At 39.1% G+C, this 14,349-nt stretch overlaps 1 long non-coding RNA gene across 3 annotated transcripts in view; it reads left to right on the top strand.

Moving 5' to 3' along the window:
• The window catches only part of LOC309666955, a 148,288-nt gene that overhangs the window by 103,361 nt on the left and 30,578 nt on the right, over positions 1-14,349 (top strand). The window lies entirely within an intron of this gene.

The following is a 14,349-nucleotide window of genomic DNA, read 5'->3' as shown; positions in this document are numbered from 1 at the left end:
GCACCCAGTCTGGAAGGGACTTCTCCCACCTCTCCCACCCATGACTTAATGATTTGGACAAAGTCAGAGCGTGCAGGTGTGGGCTACTTGTTATGCTTCTCTGTGCCTCAGTTTCTCTCTACAGGTGATATAGCCTCATTTATCTCACCGAAATGTAGAGATCAATGAATGGTACCCTTGACTCTAAGAGTGAGGTCATTTGTTTAGTATATTGTATTCCTTCTAACCTCTACCGTTTTCTGGGAAAATCTTATGATTTCATTAAGTCATGTTGATTCTTCCACTAAGTGTTGGTGGTGGGGGATAGAGTCACCTTTGTCTTTGAATTGTGGAATTTTAGCAGCTGGAGGAATCTTAGTGGTGACCTCTAGTCTAGTCTTTACCCAGTGACGTGAGGAAACTGAGCCATAGAGAAGACAGAAGGCTCCTTGATATGGCAGATAATCCCCATTGCCTGCAAAATTGACCTTTCCTCCTTTCCTCTAATTCTGTTTACCCTGCTCTGAGTGCCACATGCTCAAAGGCAGGCTGGGCCCCCTCATCAGCCACAGGGAGTGTATCTTGATGAGGGCAAGTTACTAATGAAGATTCCATCCATGAGCCTTGTGAAGTGGTTGGGTTTATGCTTAGGCATGTGACATGGTCTGACCAAGCAACTTGGAAAGTTTCTTTCACTCTGAAAGAAGGACACACCTGGCACACTTTCCCTTGCTTCCTCTGGATCTCATCACCTCCATGTGACATGGACTCTTCAGCAGCCACCTGAGGGCCGTGGAGGGAGCTAGCTTACTGGGACAACCTGTCCAAGAGGCATGGCAGAGGACAGGGATGGTCACAAGTCACGGAGCTTTCAACTTAATCATGCTGCGACTTCCATCACTCTGGGATTCATGCTATGAAAAATAATAAATTCCCTCATCATTTAAACTACTGTTAGCTGCATTTTCTGTTATTTGTTGCCAAATGCATCCTGACCAATACGCACATACAAGGGGTTTGGAGATGGCAGAAATGGAATAAGACCCTAAATCTTTAAAAGAGCAAGTACTATACTGCTTGGTTTTTATTTACAAACGATAGCTTAAAAGAATTCTTTCATCCCGCACGGTAAAAGCAGTTTGTTCCTGTCTCTTCAGGAACTTTTGTCCCTGTATACTTGGAAGGTTCTGAGTGAATAAAATTATTTGATTATAAGAATGTCCTGCTTCTTCGCTTTCATTGAATGTTCTTCTCTGGTGACATCTTGATGGCTTTCTTCTAAGAATACATCTTTACTTTTTAATATTGAGCTCCTACTATAGAGATATCCAGTTACACTATACATTTCATCTATTGGCAAATATAAGTTGCCTTCAGAGGCCCGGGCCAACAGTCTCTCGGTGAGTTAGTGGCAAAACGCCTGAGTGTGGAATCAGGATAGTTGTACGTTCAAACGAAAACCCCACCCACTGCCAGTCCGAGCTGCCCTTGCTGCTGCCGATTAGTTGGGACACTCAGAAATAACCCAGGAGCTTATACAGGTAATGAGTCGTTTCAAATCACCCGTAGACACCCATAGTAAATGGAAAAGCTTTTGTCAACATCTTTAATGGTTTCAGTTGGTAAATTATTAACAGAATATATGTGGAGTCCTCAGCATTTCAACTACATTTACTTTCTGAGCGAGAACACTGGAGAACAGTCTCTCCTGCCAAGTCCCCAGCTGCAGGTGCCCACTCTCCTGCTCCTGCCTCCCTCCTTCTCCCAGACTGTGTGGAGTCTGCCTTCTCTTACACAAGGGGGCTTCCCCTGCCACTGCTGAAGGCTCTTAGCTTCTCCAGTGCGCTTCTCCTTGGACCAGGCTCTATCACGTGACTAGTTTCATTCCCTTCTACTCCCCCTCTCCTGGCATGTGGGGGAAAGATCACAGTTTCAAAAAAATAAAAACATGGATTCTGGTGAAGCTGTCACCTCTTACTAACTTATTAACTTTCAGTAAATCATTTAACTTCTCTCAGCCTCTATTTCTTCACCTGTAAATTGGGGCCAGTCATACTATGGGTGTTCTCTACCTCTCAGGAATGTTGTCAGAATCAAGTGATATAATCCATGTGGACAGGCTGTGACTCTTATGATTCTCAATGTTTACAAATCATATTGTTCATGCTGATATTTTTCCTTCCAAGGAGGTTGACACACATCCACTCAAATGTTCCACTTCTGACTAACTCTGTAGGCAGGAAGAACAGGTCCACATGCCAATGAGTGGAATGACCTATATGACATGTTGGCTGGAAAATATAGAGTGTGGTCTTCTTTTTACACGAACAAACACTGAGAAGCAGATCCTGTTATTATTTTTCACGGCAACATTTCCTGACATATACTTAGCATGCTGGGTGATGTCCACATGTTGCGGACATTCAATATTTGAGGGAGAAAGGGAAAAGGTTTAGAAGAATAGAGGAAGGGTGGGTGGGAGAAACAGGTTTTACTTCATCAAGATTTTTTTTTTTAAGAGCACTAGCTATTCCATTTTTATGATTACATCTGTGGGACAGGAGACACTGTCCTGAATCAGAAGACAATAAAATGTATAGTCTATTATTGTCACTAACAGTAATGATGCTGGGCAAAATATGTAACTTCTCTGAGCTAAATTTTCCCCATCAGTGAAATGGAAATGGGAATGGTACCTACCTCATAGGGTTGATATGAGTATTAATTGGGTTAACACACAAAGTAACTAGCACACGCTGATGACGCTATGTGTATGTGTGTGGGCGTACTTTAATATTACCCAGTTTCTGGTTTACTGAGAAGCCATACATTTGACTGATGACTTATAAATCACAGCCCCATGCTGCAAGGCAATGAATCTGTGCTTAGAATCTAGACAAAAATTAGAAAAGACAAGGGGACAGAAAACAAGAGTACCAATGAAAAGTAAATAAATTCAGCAGAAGCAAGAAGAACTACAATTCTGCAGCCTGTGGAAGGAAAACCACATTCACAGAAAGACAGACAAAATGAAAAGGCAGAAGACTATGTACCAGATGAAGGAACAAGATAAAACCCCAGAAAAACAACTAAATGAAGTGGAGATAGGCAACCTTCCAGACAAAGAATTCAGAATAATGATAGTGAACACGATCCAGGACCTCGGAAAAAGAATGGAGGCAAAGATCGTGAAGATGCAAGAGATGTTTAACGAACACCTAGAAGAACTAAAGAACAAACACCTAGAAGAATTAAAGAACAAACAAACAGAGATGAACAATATAATAACTGAAATGAAAACATACACTAGCAGGAATCAATAGCAGAATAACTGAGGCAGAAGAACGGATAAGTGACCTGGAAGACAGAATGGTGGAATTCACTGCTGTGGAGCAGAATAAAGAAAAAAAGAATGAAAAGAAATGAAGGCAGCCTAAGAGACCTCTAGGACAACATTAAATACAACAACATTAGCCTTATAAGGGTCCCAGAAGGAGAAGAGAGAGAGAGGAAGGACCCGAGAAAATATTTGAAGAGATTATAGTTGAAAACTTCCCTAACATGGGAAAGGAAATAGCCACCCAAGTGCAGGAAGTGCAGAGAGTCCCAGGCAGGATAAACCCAAGGAGAAACATGCCAAGACACATAGTAATCAAATTGACAAAAAGTAAAGAAAAAGAAAAATTATTGACAGCAGCAAAGGAAAAATGACAAATAGCATACAAGGGAACTCCCATAAGGTTAACAGCTGATTTCTCAGCAGAAACTCTACAAGCCAGAAGGGAGTGGCACGATATGTTTAAAGTGATGAAAAGGAAGAACCTACACCCAAGATTACTCTACCCAGCAAAGATCTCATTCAGATTTGATGGAAAAATCAAAAGCTTTACAGACAAGCAAAAGCTAAGAGAATTCAGCACCACCAAACCAGCTCTACAACAAATGCTAAAGGAACTTCTCTAAGTGGGAAACACAGAGAAGAAAAGGACCTACAAAAACAAACCCATAACAATTAAGAAAATGGTCATAGGAACATACATATCGATAATTACCTTAAACATGAATGGATTAAATGCTCCAACCAAAAGACACAGGCTCGCTGAATGGATACAAAAACAAGACCCATATATATGCTGTCTACAAGAGACCCACTTCAGACCTAGGGACACATACAGACTGAAAGTGAGGGGATGGAAAAAGATATTCCATGGAAATGGAAATCAAAAGAAAGCTGGAGTAGCAATACTCATATCAGATAAAACAGACTTTAAAATAAAGAATGTTACAAGAGACAAGGAAAGACACTACATAATGATCAAGGGATCAATCAAAGAATAAGATATAACAATTATAAATATATATGCACCCAACATAGGAGCACCTCAATACATAAGGCAACTGCTAACAGCTATAAAAGAGGAAATCGACAGTAACACAATAGTACTGGGGGACTTTAACACCTCACTTACACCAGTGGAAGGATAATCCAGACAGAAAGTTAATAAGGAAACACAAGCTTTAAATGACGCAATAGGCCAGATAGATTTAATTGATATTTATAGGACACTCCATCCAAAAACAGCAGATTACACTTTCTTCTCAAGTGCACACAGAACATTCTCCAGGATAGATCACATCTTGGGCCACAAATCAAGCCTCGGTAAATTTAAGAAAATTGAAATCATATCAAGCATCTTTTCCGACCACAACGCTATGAGATTAGAAATCAATTACAGGGAAAAAATCATAAAAAACACAAACACGTGGAGGCTAAACAATACATTACTAAATAACCAAGAGATCACTGAAGAAATCAAAGAGGAAATAAAAAAATACCTAGAGACAAATTACAACAAAAACACGATGATCCAAAACCTATGGGATGCAGCAAAAGCAGTTCTAAGATGGAAGTTTATAGCAATACATGCCTACCTCAAGAAACAAGAAAAATCTCAAATAAACAATCTAACATTACACCTAAAGGAACTAGAGGAGGAAGAACGAACAAAACTCAAAGTTAGTAGAAGGAAAGAAATCATAAAGATCAGAGCAGAGATAAATGAAATAGAAACAAAGAAAACAGTAGCAAAGATCAATAAAACTAGTTCTCTGAGAAGATAAACAAAATTGATAAACCTTTAGCCAGACTCATCAAGAAAAAGAGGGAGAGGACTCAAATCAATAAAATTAGAAATGAAAAAGGAGAAGTTACAACAGACACCGCAGAAATACAAAGCATCCTAAGAGACTACTACAAGCAACTCTATGCCAATAAAATGGACAACCTGGAAGAAATGGACAAATTCTTAGAAAGGTATAACCTTCCAAGACTGAACCAGGAAGAAATAGAAAATATGAACAGACCAATCACAAGTAATGAAATTGAAACTGTGATTAAAAATCTTCCAGCAAACAACAGTCCAGGACCAGATGGCTTCACAGGTGAATTCTACCAAACATTTAGAGAAGAGCTAACGCCCATCCTTCTCAAACTCTTCCAAAAAATTGCAGAGGAAGGAACACTCCCAAACTCATTCTATGAGGCCTCCATCACCCTGATACCAAAACCAGGCAAAGATACTACAAAAAAAGAAAATTACAGACCAATGTCACTGATGAATATAGATGCAAAAATCCTCAACAAAATACTAACAAACAGAATCCAACAACACATTAAAAGGATCATACACCATGATCAAGTGGGATTTATCCCAGGGATGCAACGATTCTTCAGTATACACCAATCAATCAATGTGATACACCATATTAACAAATTGAAGGAGAAAAAACATATGATCATCTCAATAGATGCAGAAAAAGCTTGTGACAAAATTCAACACCCATTTATGATAAAAACTCTCTAGAAGGTGGGCATAGAGGGAACCTACCTCAACATAATAAAGGCCATATATGACAAACCCACAGCAAACATCATTCTCAATGGTGAAAAACTGAAAGCATTTCTTCTAAGATCAGGAACACGACAAGGATGTCCACTCTGGCCACTATTAATCAACATAGTTTTGGAAGTCCTAGCCATGACAATCAGAGAAGAAAAAGAAATAAAAGGAATACAGATTGGAAAAGCAGAAGTAAAACTGTCACTGGTTGCAGATGACATGATACTATACACAAAGAATCCTAAAGATGCCACCAGAAAACTACTAGAGCTAATCAATGAATTTGGTGAAGTTGCAGGATACAAAATTAATGCACAGAAATCTCTTGCATTCCTATACACTAACAATGAAAGATCAGAAAGAGAAATTAAGGAAACAATCCGATTCACCACTGCAAGAAAAAGAATAAAATACTTAGGAATAAACCTACCTAAGGAGGTAAAAGACCTGTACTCTGAAAACTATAAGACACTGATGAAAGAAATCAAAGATGACACAAACAGATGGAGAGATATACCATGTTCTTGGATTGGAAGAATCAATATTGTGAAAATGACTATACTACTGAAAGCAATCTACAGATTCAGTGCAATCCCTATCAAATTACCAGTGGCATTTTATTACAGAACTAGAACAAAAAAATCTTAAAATTTGTATGGAGACACAAAAGACCCCAAATAGCCAAAGCAGTCTTGAGGGTAAAAAATGGAGCTGGAGGAATCAGACTCCCTGACTTCAGACTATACTACAAAGCTACTGTAATCGAGACAATATGGTACTGGCACGAAAACAGAAATATAGATCAATGGAACAGGATAGAAAGCCCAGAGATAAACCCATGCACCTATGGTCAACTAATCTATGACAAAGGAGGCAAGGATATACAGTGGAGAAAAGACAGTCTCTTCAATATAGGTGGTGCTGGGAAAACTGGACAGCTATATGTAAAAGAATGAAATTAAACACTCCCTAACACCATACACAAAAATAAACTCAACATGGATTAAAGACCTAAATGTAAGACTGGACACTATAAAACTCTTAGAGGAAAACATAGGAAGAACACTCTGACATAAATCACAGCAAGATCTTTTTTGACCCACCTCCTAGAGTAATGGAAATAAAAGCAAAAATAAACAAATGGGACCTAATGAAACTTAAAAGCTTTTGCAAAGCAAAGGAAACTACAAACAAGATGAAAAGACAGCCCTCAGAATGGGAGAAAATATTTGCAAACGAATCAATGGACAAAGGATTAATCTCCAAAACATATAAACAGCTTCTGCAGCTCAATATTAAAAAAACAAACAACCCAATCCAAAAATGGGCAGAAGACCTAAATGGACATTTCTCCAAAGAGGACATACAGATGGCCAAGAAGGACATGAAAAGCTGCTCCACATCACTAATTATTAGAGAAATGCAAATCAAAACTATAGTGAGGTATCACCTCACACCGGTTAGAATAGGCATCATCAGAAAATCTACAAAAAACAAATGCTGGGGCAGGTGTGGAGAAAAGGGAACCCTCTTGCACTGTTGGTGGGAACGTAAATTGATACAGCCACTATGGCAAACAGTATGGAGGTTCCTTAAAAAACTAAAAATAGAATTACCATATGACCCAGCAATCCCACTACTGGGCATATACCCAGAGAAAACCATAGTTCAAAAAGACACATGCACCCCAATGTTCATTGCAGCACTGTTTACTATAGCCAGGTCATGGAAGCAACCAAAACGCCCATTGACAGGTGAATGGATAAAGAAGATGTGGTATATGTATACAATGGAATATTACTCAGCCATAAAAAGGAACGAAATTGGGTCATTTGTAGGGATGTGGATGGATCTACAGACTGTCATACAGGGTGAAGTAAGTCAGAAAGAGAAAAACAAATATCGTATATTAATGCATATATGTGGAGCCTAGAAAAATCATACAGATGAACTGGTTTGCAGGGCAGAAATAGAGACAGAGATGTAGAGAACAAACATGTGGACACCAAGGGGGGAAAGTGGCGGGGGTGGGTGGTGGTGGTGGGATGAATTGGGAGATTGGGATTGACGTATGTCTACTAATATGTATAAAATAGATAACTAATAAGAACATGCTGTATAAAAAATAAATAAAATTCAAAAATTCAAAAAAAAGAAAAGGAAAATTGAATAAATTAAAATGCTAAATACAGACCATCATTGGCTGTAGGTGCTGAGAAGATTACGTGTTCCTTGAGACCTGAAAAATTCATGGAAGTTGTGTTTCTTAGACAGGATCATGGATCTATGTCTTGATATGAGGAAGAAATTCCAGGTGTAGAAGCCACGAGAGCAATGGCAAGCTGGGGAAGTGGAAGGAAACCCAGGCTGGTGAATGGCCAGCCAGTTGGAACTGGCTGGATAGCAAGGTAGGGGTCAAGCATCTTTTTCATGGATGCTGCCATTGGCTCCAACACCAACGGAGTCTCCCTGGTCATTGCTCATGCATTCTTGCTTCTTAAGAGAGCAGCTGCTATGAATAATGCCTGAAGATACCTCATTAACACACAAAATACAGTGCAGCTTGGCTTTTCTCTATAAAGAATTGCTGTTGATCAACAATATTTACTGGGTGGATTTGGTGTGCTAGGCATCAAGAAAGGTTATGAAGAAAGTAGGTAGCACGCAAGATACCTGGCCAGAAGATCGTTATAATTGTGGGCATAGGATAAAAGACATATATAAAGAGAATGGATCTTTATAGTATAGGATGGCTGCGTGTTTTACGACAGAAAGCCTTTTCTTAAAAAACAGCATCATAAAAATAGAAAACTGGGTGGTATTCCCTGTTGTTGACAAAAGTGGTATTGTTGTGAAGTTGGTGTGTGTGCAGAGCAGCGTTCAGAAAACCTGAAATCATGATCTGACTGTGCTTTGCCTGAGGCCCGCTCAGCCCTGGGGGAGTGGTCGGCATGCCACAATACTTCCTGTTTGCCTGGCAGGTTACCCATAGTATTTTGATCTTGCTCCATCAAAGCAGTGATGACGTGTTCAATGACTTTTTTTTGTTCCTCATGTGCATTCTCTTCTGTGTTTATGGATCATGTGTCTCCATTTCTTCCTTCTCAACCTGACTCTTGGTAAGTTTAACAATTTCTCCCCTCAGTTGTGGACAATTCTTTTTACTTCTCAAAACATCTATAAGGTTCTGGAAAAGGACCTCTGGCCGCTCCCTGCTTCTTCTTGCTAAGTGTTAGGGCAAACAAAACCCTGAGAGATGAGTTGGCTGCATCTGCAGTTTAGAATTAGAAGGAGAGAAAATATAAATGGATACCAAAAAATGGTGTCAATCAATCTTGGAAAATGAGATTGAATCATAGCTATATAAGGTGGTAGAAACAAAAAGCCACCTGCTTTCTGTAAGGTACCTGCCAAATCTTCAGGAAAGTGAGGAGGAGAAGATGATGAAGGTGGCTAACGTAGGAGCTCCTACCAGCTTGAGCTCTCTGGGGCAAGGACTGTCTCTTTTATCCCTTTGACCTCATACAGTGCTGGGCACATCCTAGATGCCCGCTTAGAGTTTTGTGTGCATAAATAAATGAACAGACTCTGAAAAGATTTCATGAATAGGTGGTAGCTTCAAACAGATCCACAGTCTTCTGAAGCTTAACTTCTGGGTTCACCAGACAATCACTGTGGCTCTATATTGCTCCTGGACGGATCTTAAGTTTCTGTAATTTAATGTTTCCTTTGGAATAAAACCACTATTTGAGGCTTGAGACCAAAAGGTACCGGTGCAACTTTCACTCAAGAAATACTGTTGGTGGTTGCGAATCTCTTTATTCCTCGAGTTTTCTTCTCTCAGACCCCTTACCATTAATATTAGACTTAATTTTAAAACACTTTTAGAATTTCAGCATTCAAGATTTATATATAAATTATGGCATCTAGCATATGATCATTCACAATTCATACCTACTTGCTTTCTACCTAAAATCTGTATAATTTCTCACAGGGCTAAATAGAAAAAAGTATTACACAGAAGAAAATCCACATTGTAACTTTGTCCTAAGAATGCCCTTGGGGCTATCGTTATTTTTGAGAAAAAAAGAAAGGTCTGTTTGTCTCAGTAAGAATGGGAAGAGGGTACAAGCACCTTCTTTGACTACAAAGTAATCAGTTTGTGTTATTCATGCATTTTTCTCTCTCTCCTCTTTCTATGAACCAAAGAACAGAACAGAACAAAAAACAAAAAGTCTAAGAACAAACAAACTCATAACAATAGCAGCAGCAAGAACAAACTCAAGGATTTAGGTGGAATGATACCAAATCAGCAAATGACATTTGGGAATGTCATGTGGCTTATATAATTCTAGGAAAGAGATGTTTTATGTGTTTCCACCAAAGGAAAGTGGGAGATAGGAAAAAAAAAAATAAAGAAGAGAAAAAAAGGAAAGGGAAAGCACTATGTCTGGATCAGTGTTTCTCAGGAGGGACACTATTAGCACTTGGGGTAAGGTGGTCAATCATATTTTTAAAATACAATGAAGAATTTTTGATAGGGGCTTAAAAATGGGTTGGACTCCTCCTGATTAACTGTACATTTTATTCCCACTTCCAGAATTCCTGATGTTTTAAACTTTTTGGAAAGAGGATTTCTTCCTGTTACAGTTTATAAATGTCTCCAAGTGTGGGTGTATGGCAAACCATTCCAAATTTACCCTCAGAGGAGTATTCTTTAATTTTGACTCTTCCGGTTCTCCGCTTGACTTTTGCTTGAGCATCTTTAGCTCACTCTGTTCTTCTGTCTTTTAACTCTCTCTGGGTGAACTGATTAATTGCCATAGCTTTGATTGCTGTTGATGGCTTACTTTTTACACCCATCTCTGACATTTTAACTACTCTTCAGCCCCATGTCTTAAGCAGGGGTAAGAAATCTGCCTTTAGATCTATTTTCCTCATCTAAGAAAAATATGATAAAATCAAACTTAACTACTTCTCCTTAGCTCCCTTAATACAATCAATGACACCATCATTTATTGAGTTTTCTTAATTTCACAAATATTTGAACTTTTTATGCTAAGTTCTAGTGACCAAACTGACAGAGTCCCCAGTTTCATGGAACATTATAATATAGGAATAGAAATGTATTAGTAATCACACAAATGTATAATGACTAATAGAAATAATGGTTATAAAAACCTACAGATTTCTATAAGTGTCTAATATAAAGACCTCAATTAGTCTGAACAGTTAAAAATGACTTTCTAGGTTGCATTTCCTTTACCTCCCATATCCACTCAACCACTAAGTCCTATTGGCTGCACCCCCATTTTTACAGTTGCAATTCTGTTGGGGGCTATTTCTGTATTTGTATTACTCCATTTGGATCCTCACTTGATTTTTCTCTATTGCAAACTATCAGCACATGGCTGCCATGTGATTTTTCTTAAACTTTCATTTTTGTCACATTGCTCCCCAACTTGAGAATCTTTAGTGGTTCCCCATCATCCATTGACTCGACTTCAGGTGGATTACCTTTTCCTAAATGCTTTTATTGTGCTAAATAAGAGCATTTCTATCACCACTTTCTTATTCAGCTTTATCACGCTGTTCTCTGCACCCAGAGGGCTGCCTTCTTTCTCTTCTGTACCTCGTACCTTCTAGATTTCAGTGATTTTCCATCTGTGAACCATTGAAGAGAAAAGGTTAACAGGAGAGAAGTACGGGCAGTGGACAGGGTGAGAGGCGGGCTCTGTTCTAATTGCTCCCTCCACTGGATTTCATGTGCAAGATTTCATTTGAAGAAAGGGGTCCAAGGCGAAAGAACACTTGGAAATCTATGTATCATTGAAGTTTCCAGTCGAAATTCATCTTCCCTCAGAAGTTCTTCCTTACTAAGCCCCTCTCCTCCACACTGACTTTTCCCTGTACTTTCAGCACTACACTCCTAGGTGTGATGCACTTGCTGACTTATTGCTTTGTTTTGTACTCTTGATAAATTGGCCTCCACAAACCCAATTTTTAATTCTTTTGCATTCCCTGAGGTGCTTTACTTTGGTATAAATGGATGAATAAACTGAACACATGAATACTCTGTGGTTCTTTTCAGCTAGTGGAAAATTTCTGTCTATGACATTATGTCTTTAATCTATTCTCCATTTTTTAGCAACGAAATAAAAATAATCAGTACAGTAAGTTCCCTGCACACGAACGAGTTCCATTCTGTGAGTGCGTTTGTTAGTCCAATTTGTTCGTAAGTCCAACAAAGATAGCCTAGGTACCCAACTAACACAATCGGCTATATAGTACTGTACTGTAATAGGTTTATAATACTTTTCACACAAATAATACATAAAAAACAAACATAAAAAATAAAGAAAACATTGTTAATCTTACAGTACAGTACCTTGAAAAGTATAGTAGTACAGTGCAACAGCTGGCATACAGGGGCTGGCATCGAGTGAACAGGCAAGAAGAGTTACTGACTGGAGGTGGGAGATGGTAGAGCTGAAGGACCTTCAGCAAATAGGAGACGGAGGGCAAGCTGCAGTTCCACTCATGCCTGACATTGATGGCAAAGGTTCTGGTTCCTTGCTGGATTCAATTCTATCTACCCTCTTGAAAAAACGATCCAGTGATATCTGAGTAGTAGCTCTTTTTTTCTCATCATAGATGACATGATAACACTGGATTGCATTCTGAACAGCTGCTGCAACCCTTGTGTACCATTGTACGTTTGGGTCCTATGCCTCAAATACTAACAGTGCCTCCTCAAATAAAGAAAATCCCCTTGCCATTTCCTGAGTCGTGAATCTCTTCGGTTCTTCAGTTGCTTCTTCTTCCTCTTGTCTCTCTTTGTCTTTTCTCTGGTAAAGTACACAAAAGCACAACCACCTGTAGAGGATGCACACACGTGACGTTGTATGCCAGACACGTGAACTAACTTATGTGATTGGACCTGTGAATGCACGTTAGCATCTTTGAAAGTTCGCTACTTGAAGGTTTGTATGTAGGGGACTTACTGTATATGAAAAGTAACTTTCTGCCATATGACGGTGAGTCCATGTAGATGGTCAAAAAATAGGGGAGAGGATTTGTGAGACGCGCTGAGAATGTTCTTTTTGAAACCCCTTATTCACTGGGATTGACCTCCTGTCCTTTTTACTCCCCCAAGGTTGACATGGGACTGTTTGCCAATCTGTGACATATAGGTCAAACTTTGTATCTTACCTCTCTTAGGGCAGAACGGAATCTCTTTTAGGACCAAGGTTTACTTAACTTGAAGTAATGTAAATTTAATTGGATCACAAATCTTGTTAGCACTTATTATTCAAGCCTGTTCCTGAACTACAAGAGGACCGTGACGTATCCCAAATTCCCAACTGGGAACAAGCAATGAAGAGAACAAGTCCCTGCAGTGGCTTCTCCGCTGAGCCCAAAAAACCACATCTGATAAGCTATGTAATTTGGTCTAGCAATTTTGTGCCAAAAATAAAGGCACACTTTTGCAGAGTTCCACATTTCTAAGAAAAACTGAACTCCGCCTCATGCTAATCCAGCTCCCTTTCTTTCTTTTTCGAACTTGATGTTCATGGAGAGAAAATACCAGTTTGCATCTTAGGTCCGATAGACCCTTGGCCAGATGGCTAGGTCCGTCCTCCTCTAGTCATCCCAAGCCTGCCTTGCTGTCACACAGAAACCTAAACCTGAAGGACAGGCAAAGACGCCAGCAGTTGTCTGTTTTACGACACCCCGATAACAGGATGTTTTTAGCAGCACAGCAGATTCTTGGCCGATGGCCCTGGTTAAAGGAAGAGAGGCACAGAATCTTCGAAGTCATCAATTTTAATGAGGAGTGCAACTATTCCAGTAAACTAGATCCCTTCATTTTTGTTAGCTTGACAAAGAAACCTGATACATCCAAGACATTTATTTTTTTTTAGTTCAGTACCAAGACAGGAACTCGCTTTTTCACCACCAGTGTTAGGCCCCCAATGGTGATAAAAATTCCTGTGCAGTCTTTTGGAGGGGAAGAATAAAAGCGTCTACAAGGGGGAAAAAAAGAACACCAAACAAATACGAACTTTTGAAAAATTCAGGCTTTTCTTGGCTCAGAGGTTAAACATGAATTGTTAGAGTTCCCTTTCAAAGTTGGAGTCTGCCAAGGTCTCTCATAAGCTTGGATAGTTTTGTGGAAGTTATAACAGAAATAAGAATAGATATATGTACATGTATAACTGAATCATTATGCTGTACACATGAAACTAACACAACATTGTAAATCAACTATGCTCCAATATAAAATAAAAATTTAAAAAAACTTGAGATTAAAAAAAAAAAGAAATTTCATCTTCGTTTTCAACAGTGAGGAATATTGCCTTTGAATAGTGGTGTGTGTGTGTGTGTGTGTGTGTGTGTGTGTGAGAGAGAGAGAGGGAGAGAGAGAGAGACAGAGAGAGACAGAAAAAACAGAGAGACAGACAGGGAA

The sequence above is a fragment of the Balaenoptera physalus genome (assembly GCF_965194825.1).
Source record: "Balaenoptera physalus genome assembly, chromosome: 9".
Lineage (NCBI taxonomy): Eukaryota > Metazoa > Chordata > Mammalia > Artiodactyla > Balaenopteridae > Balaenoptera > Balaenoptera physalus.
Note: the sequence above shows the minus strand (reverse complement) of the source record. Positions and strands in the feature narration are given on the sequence as shown.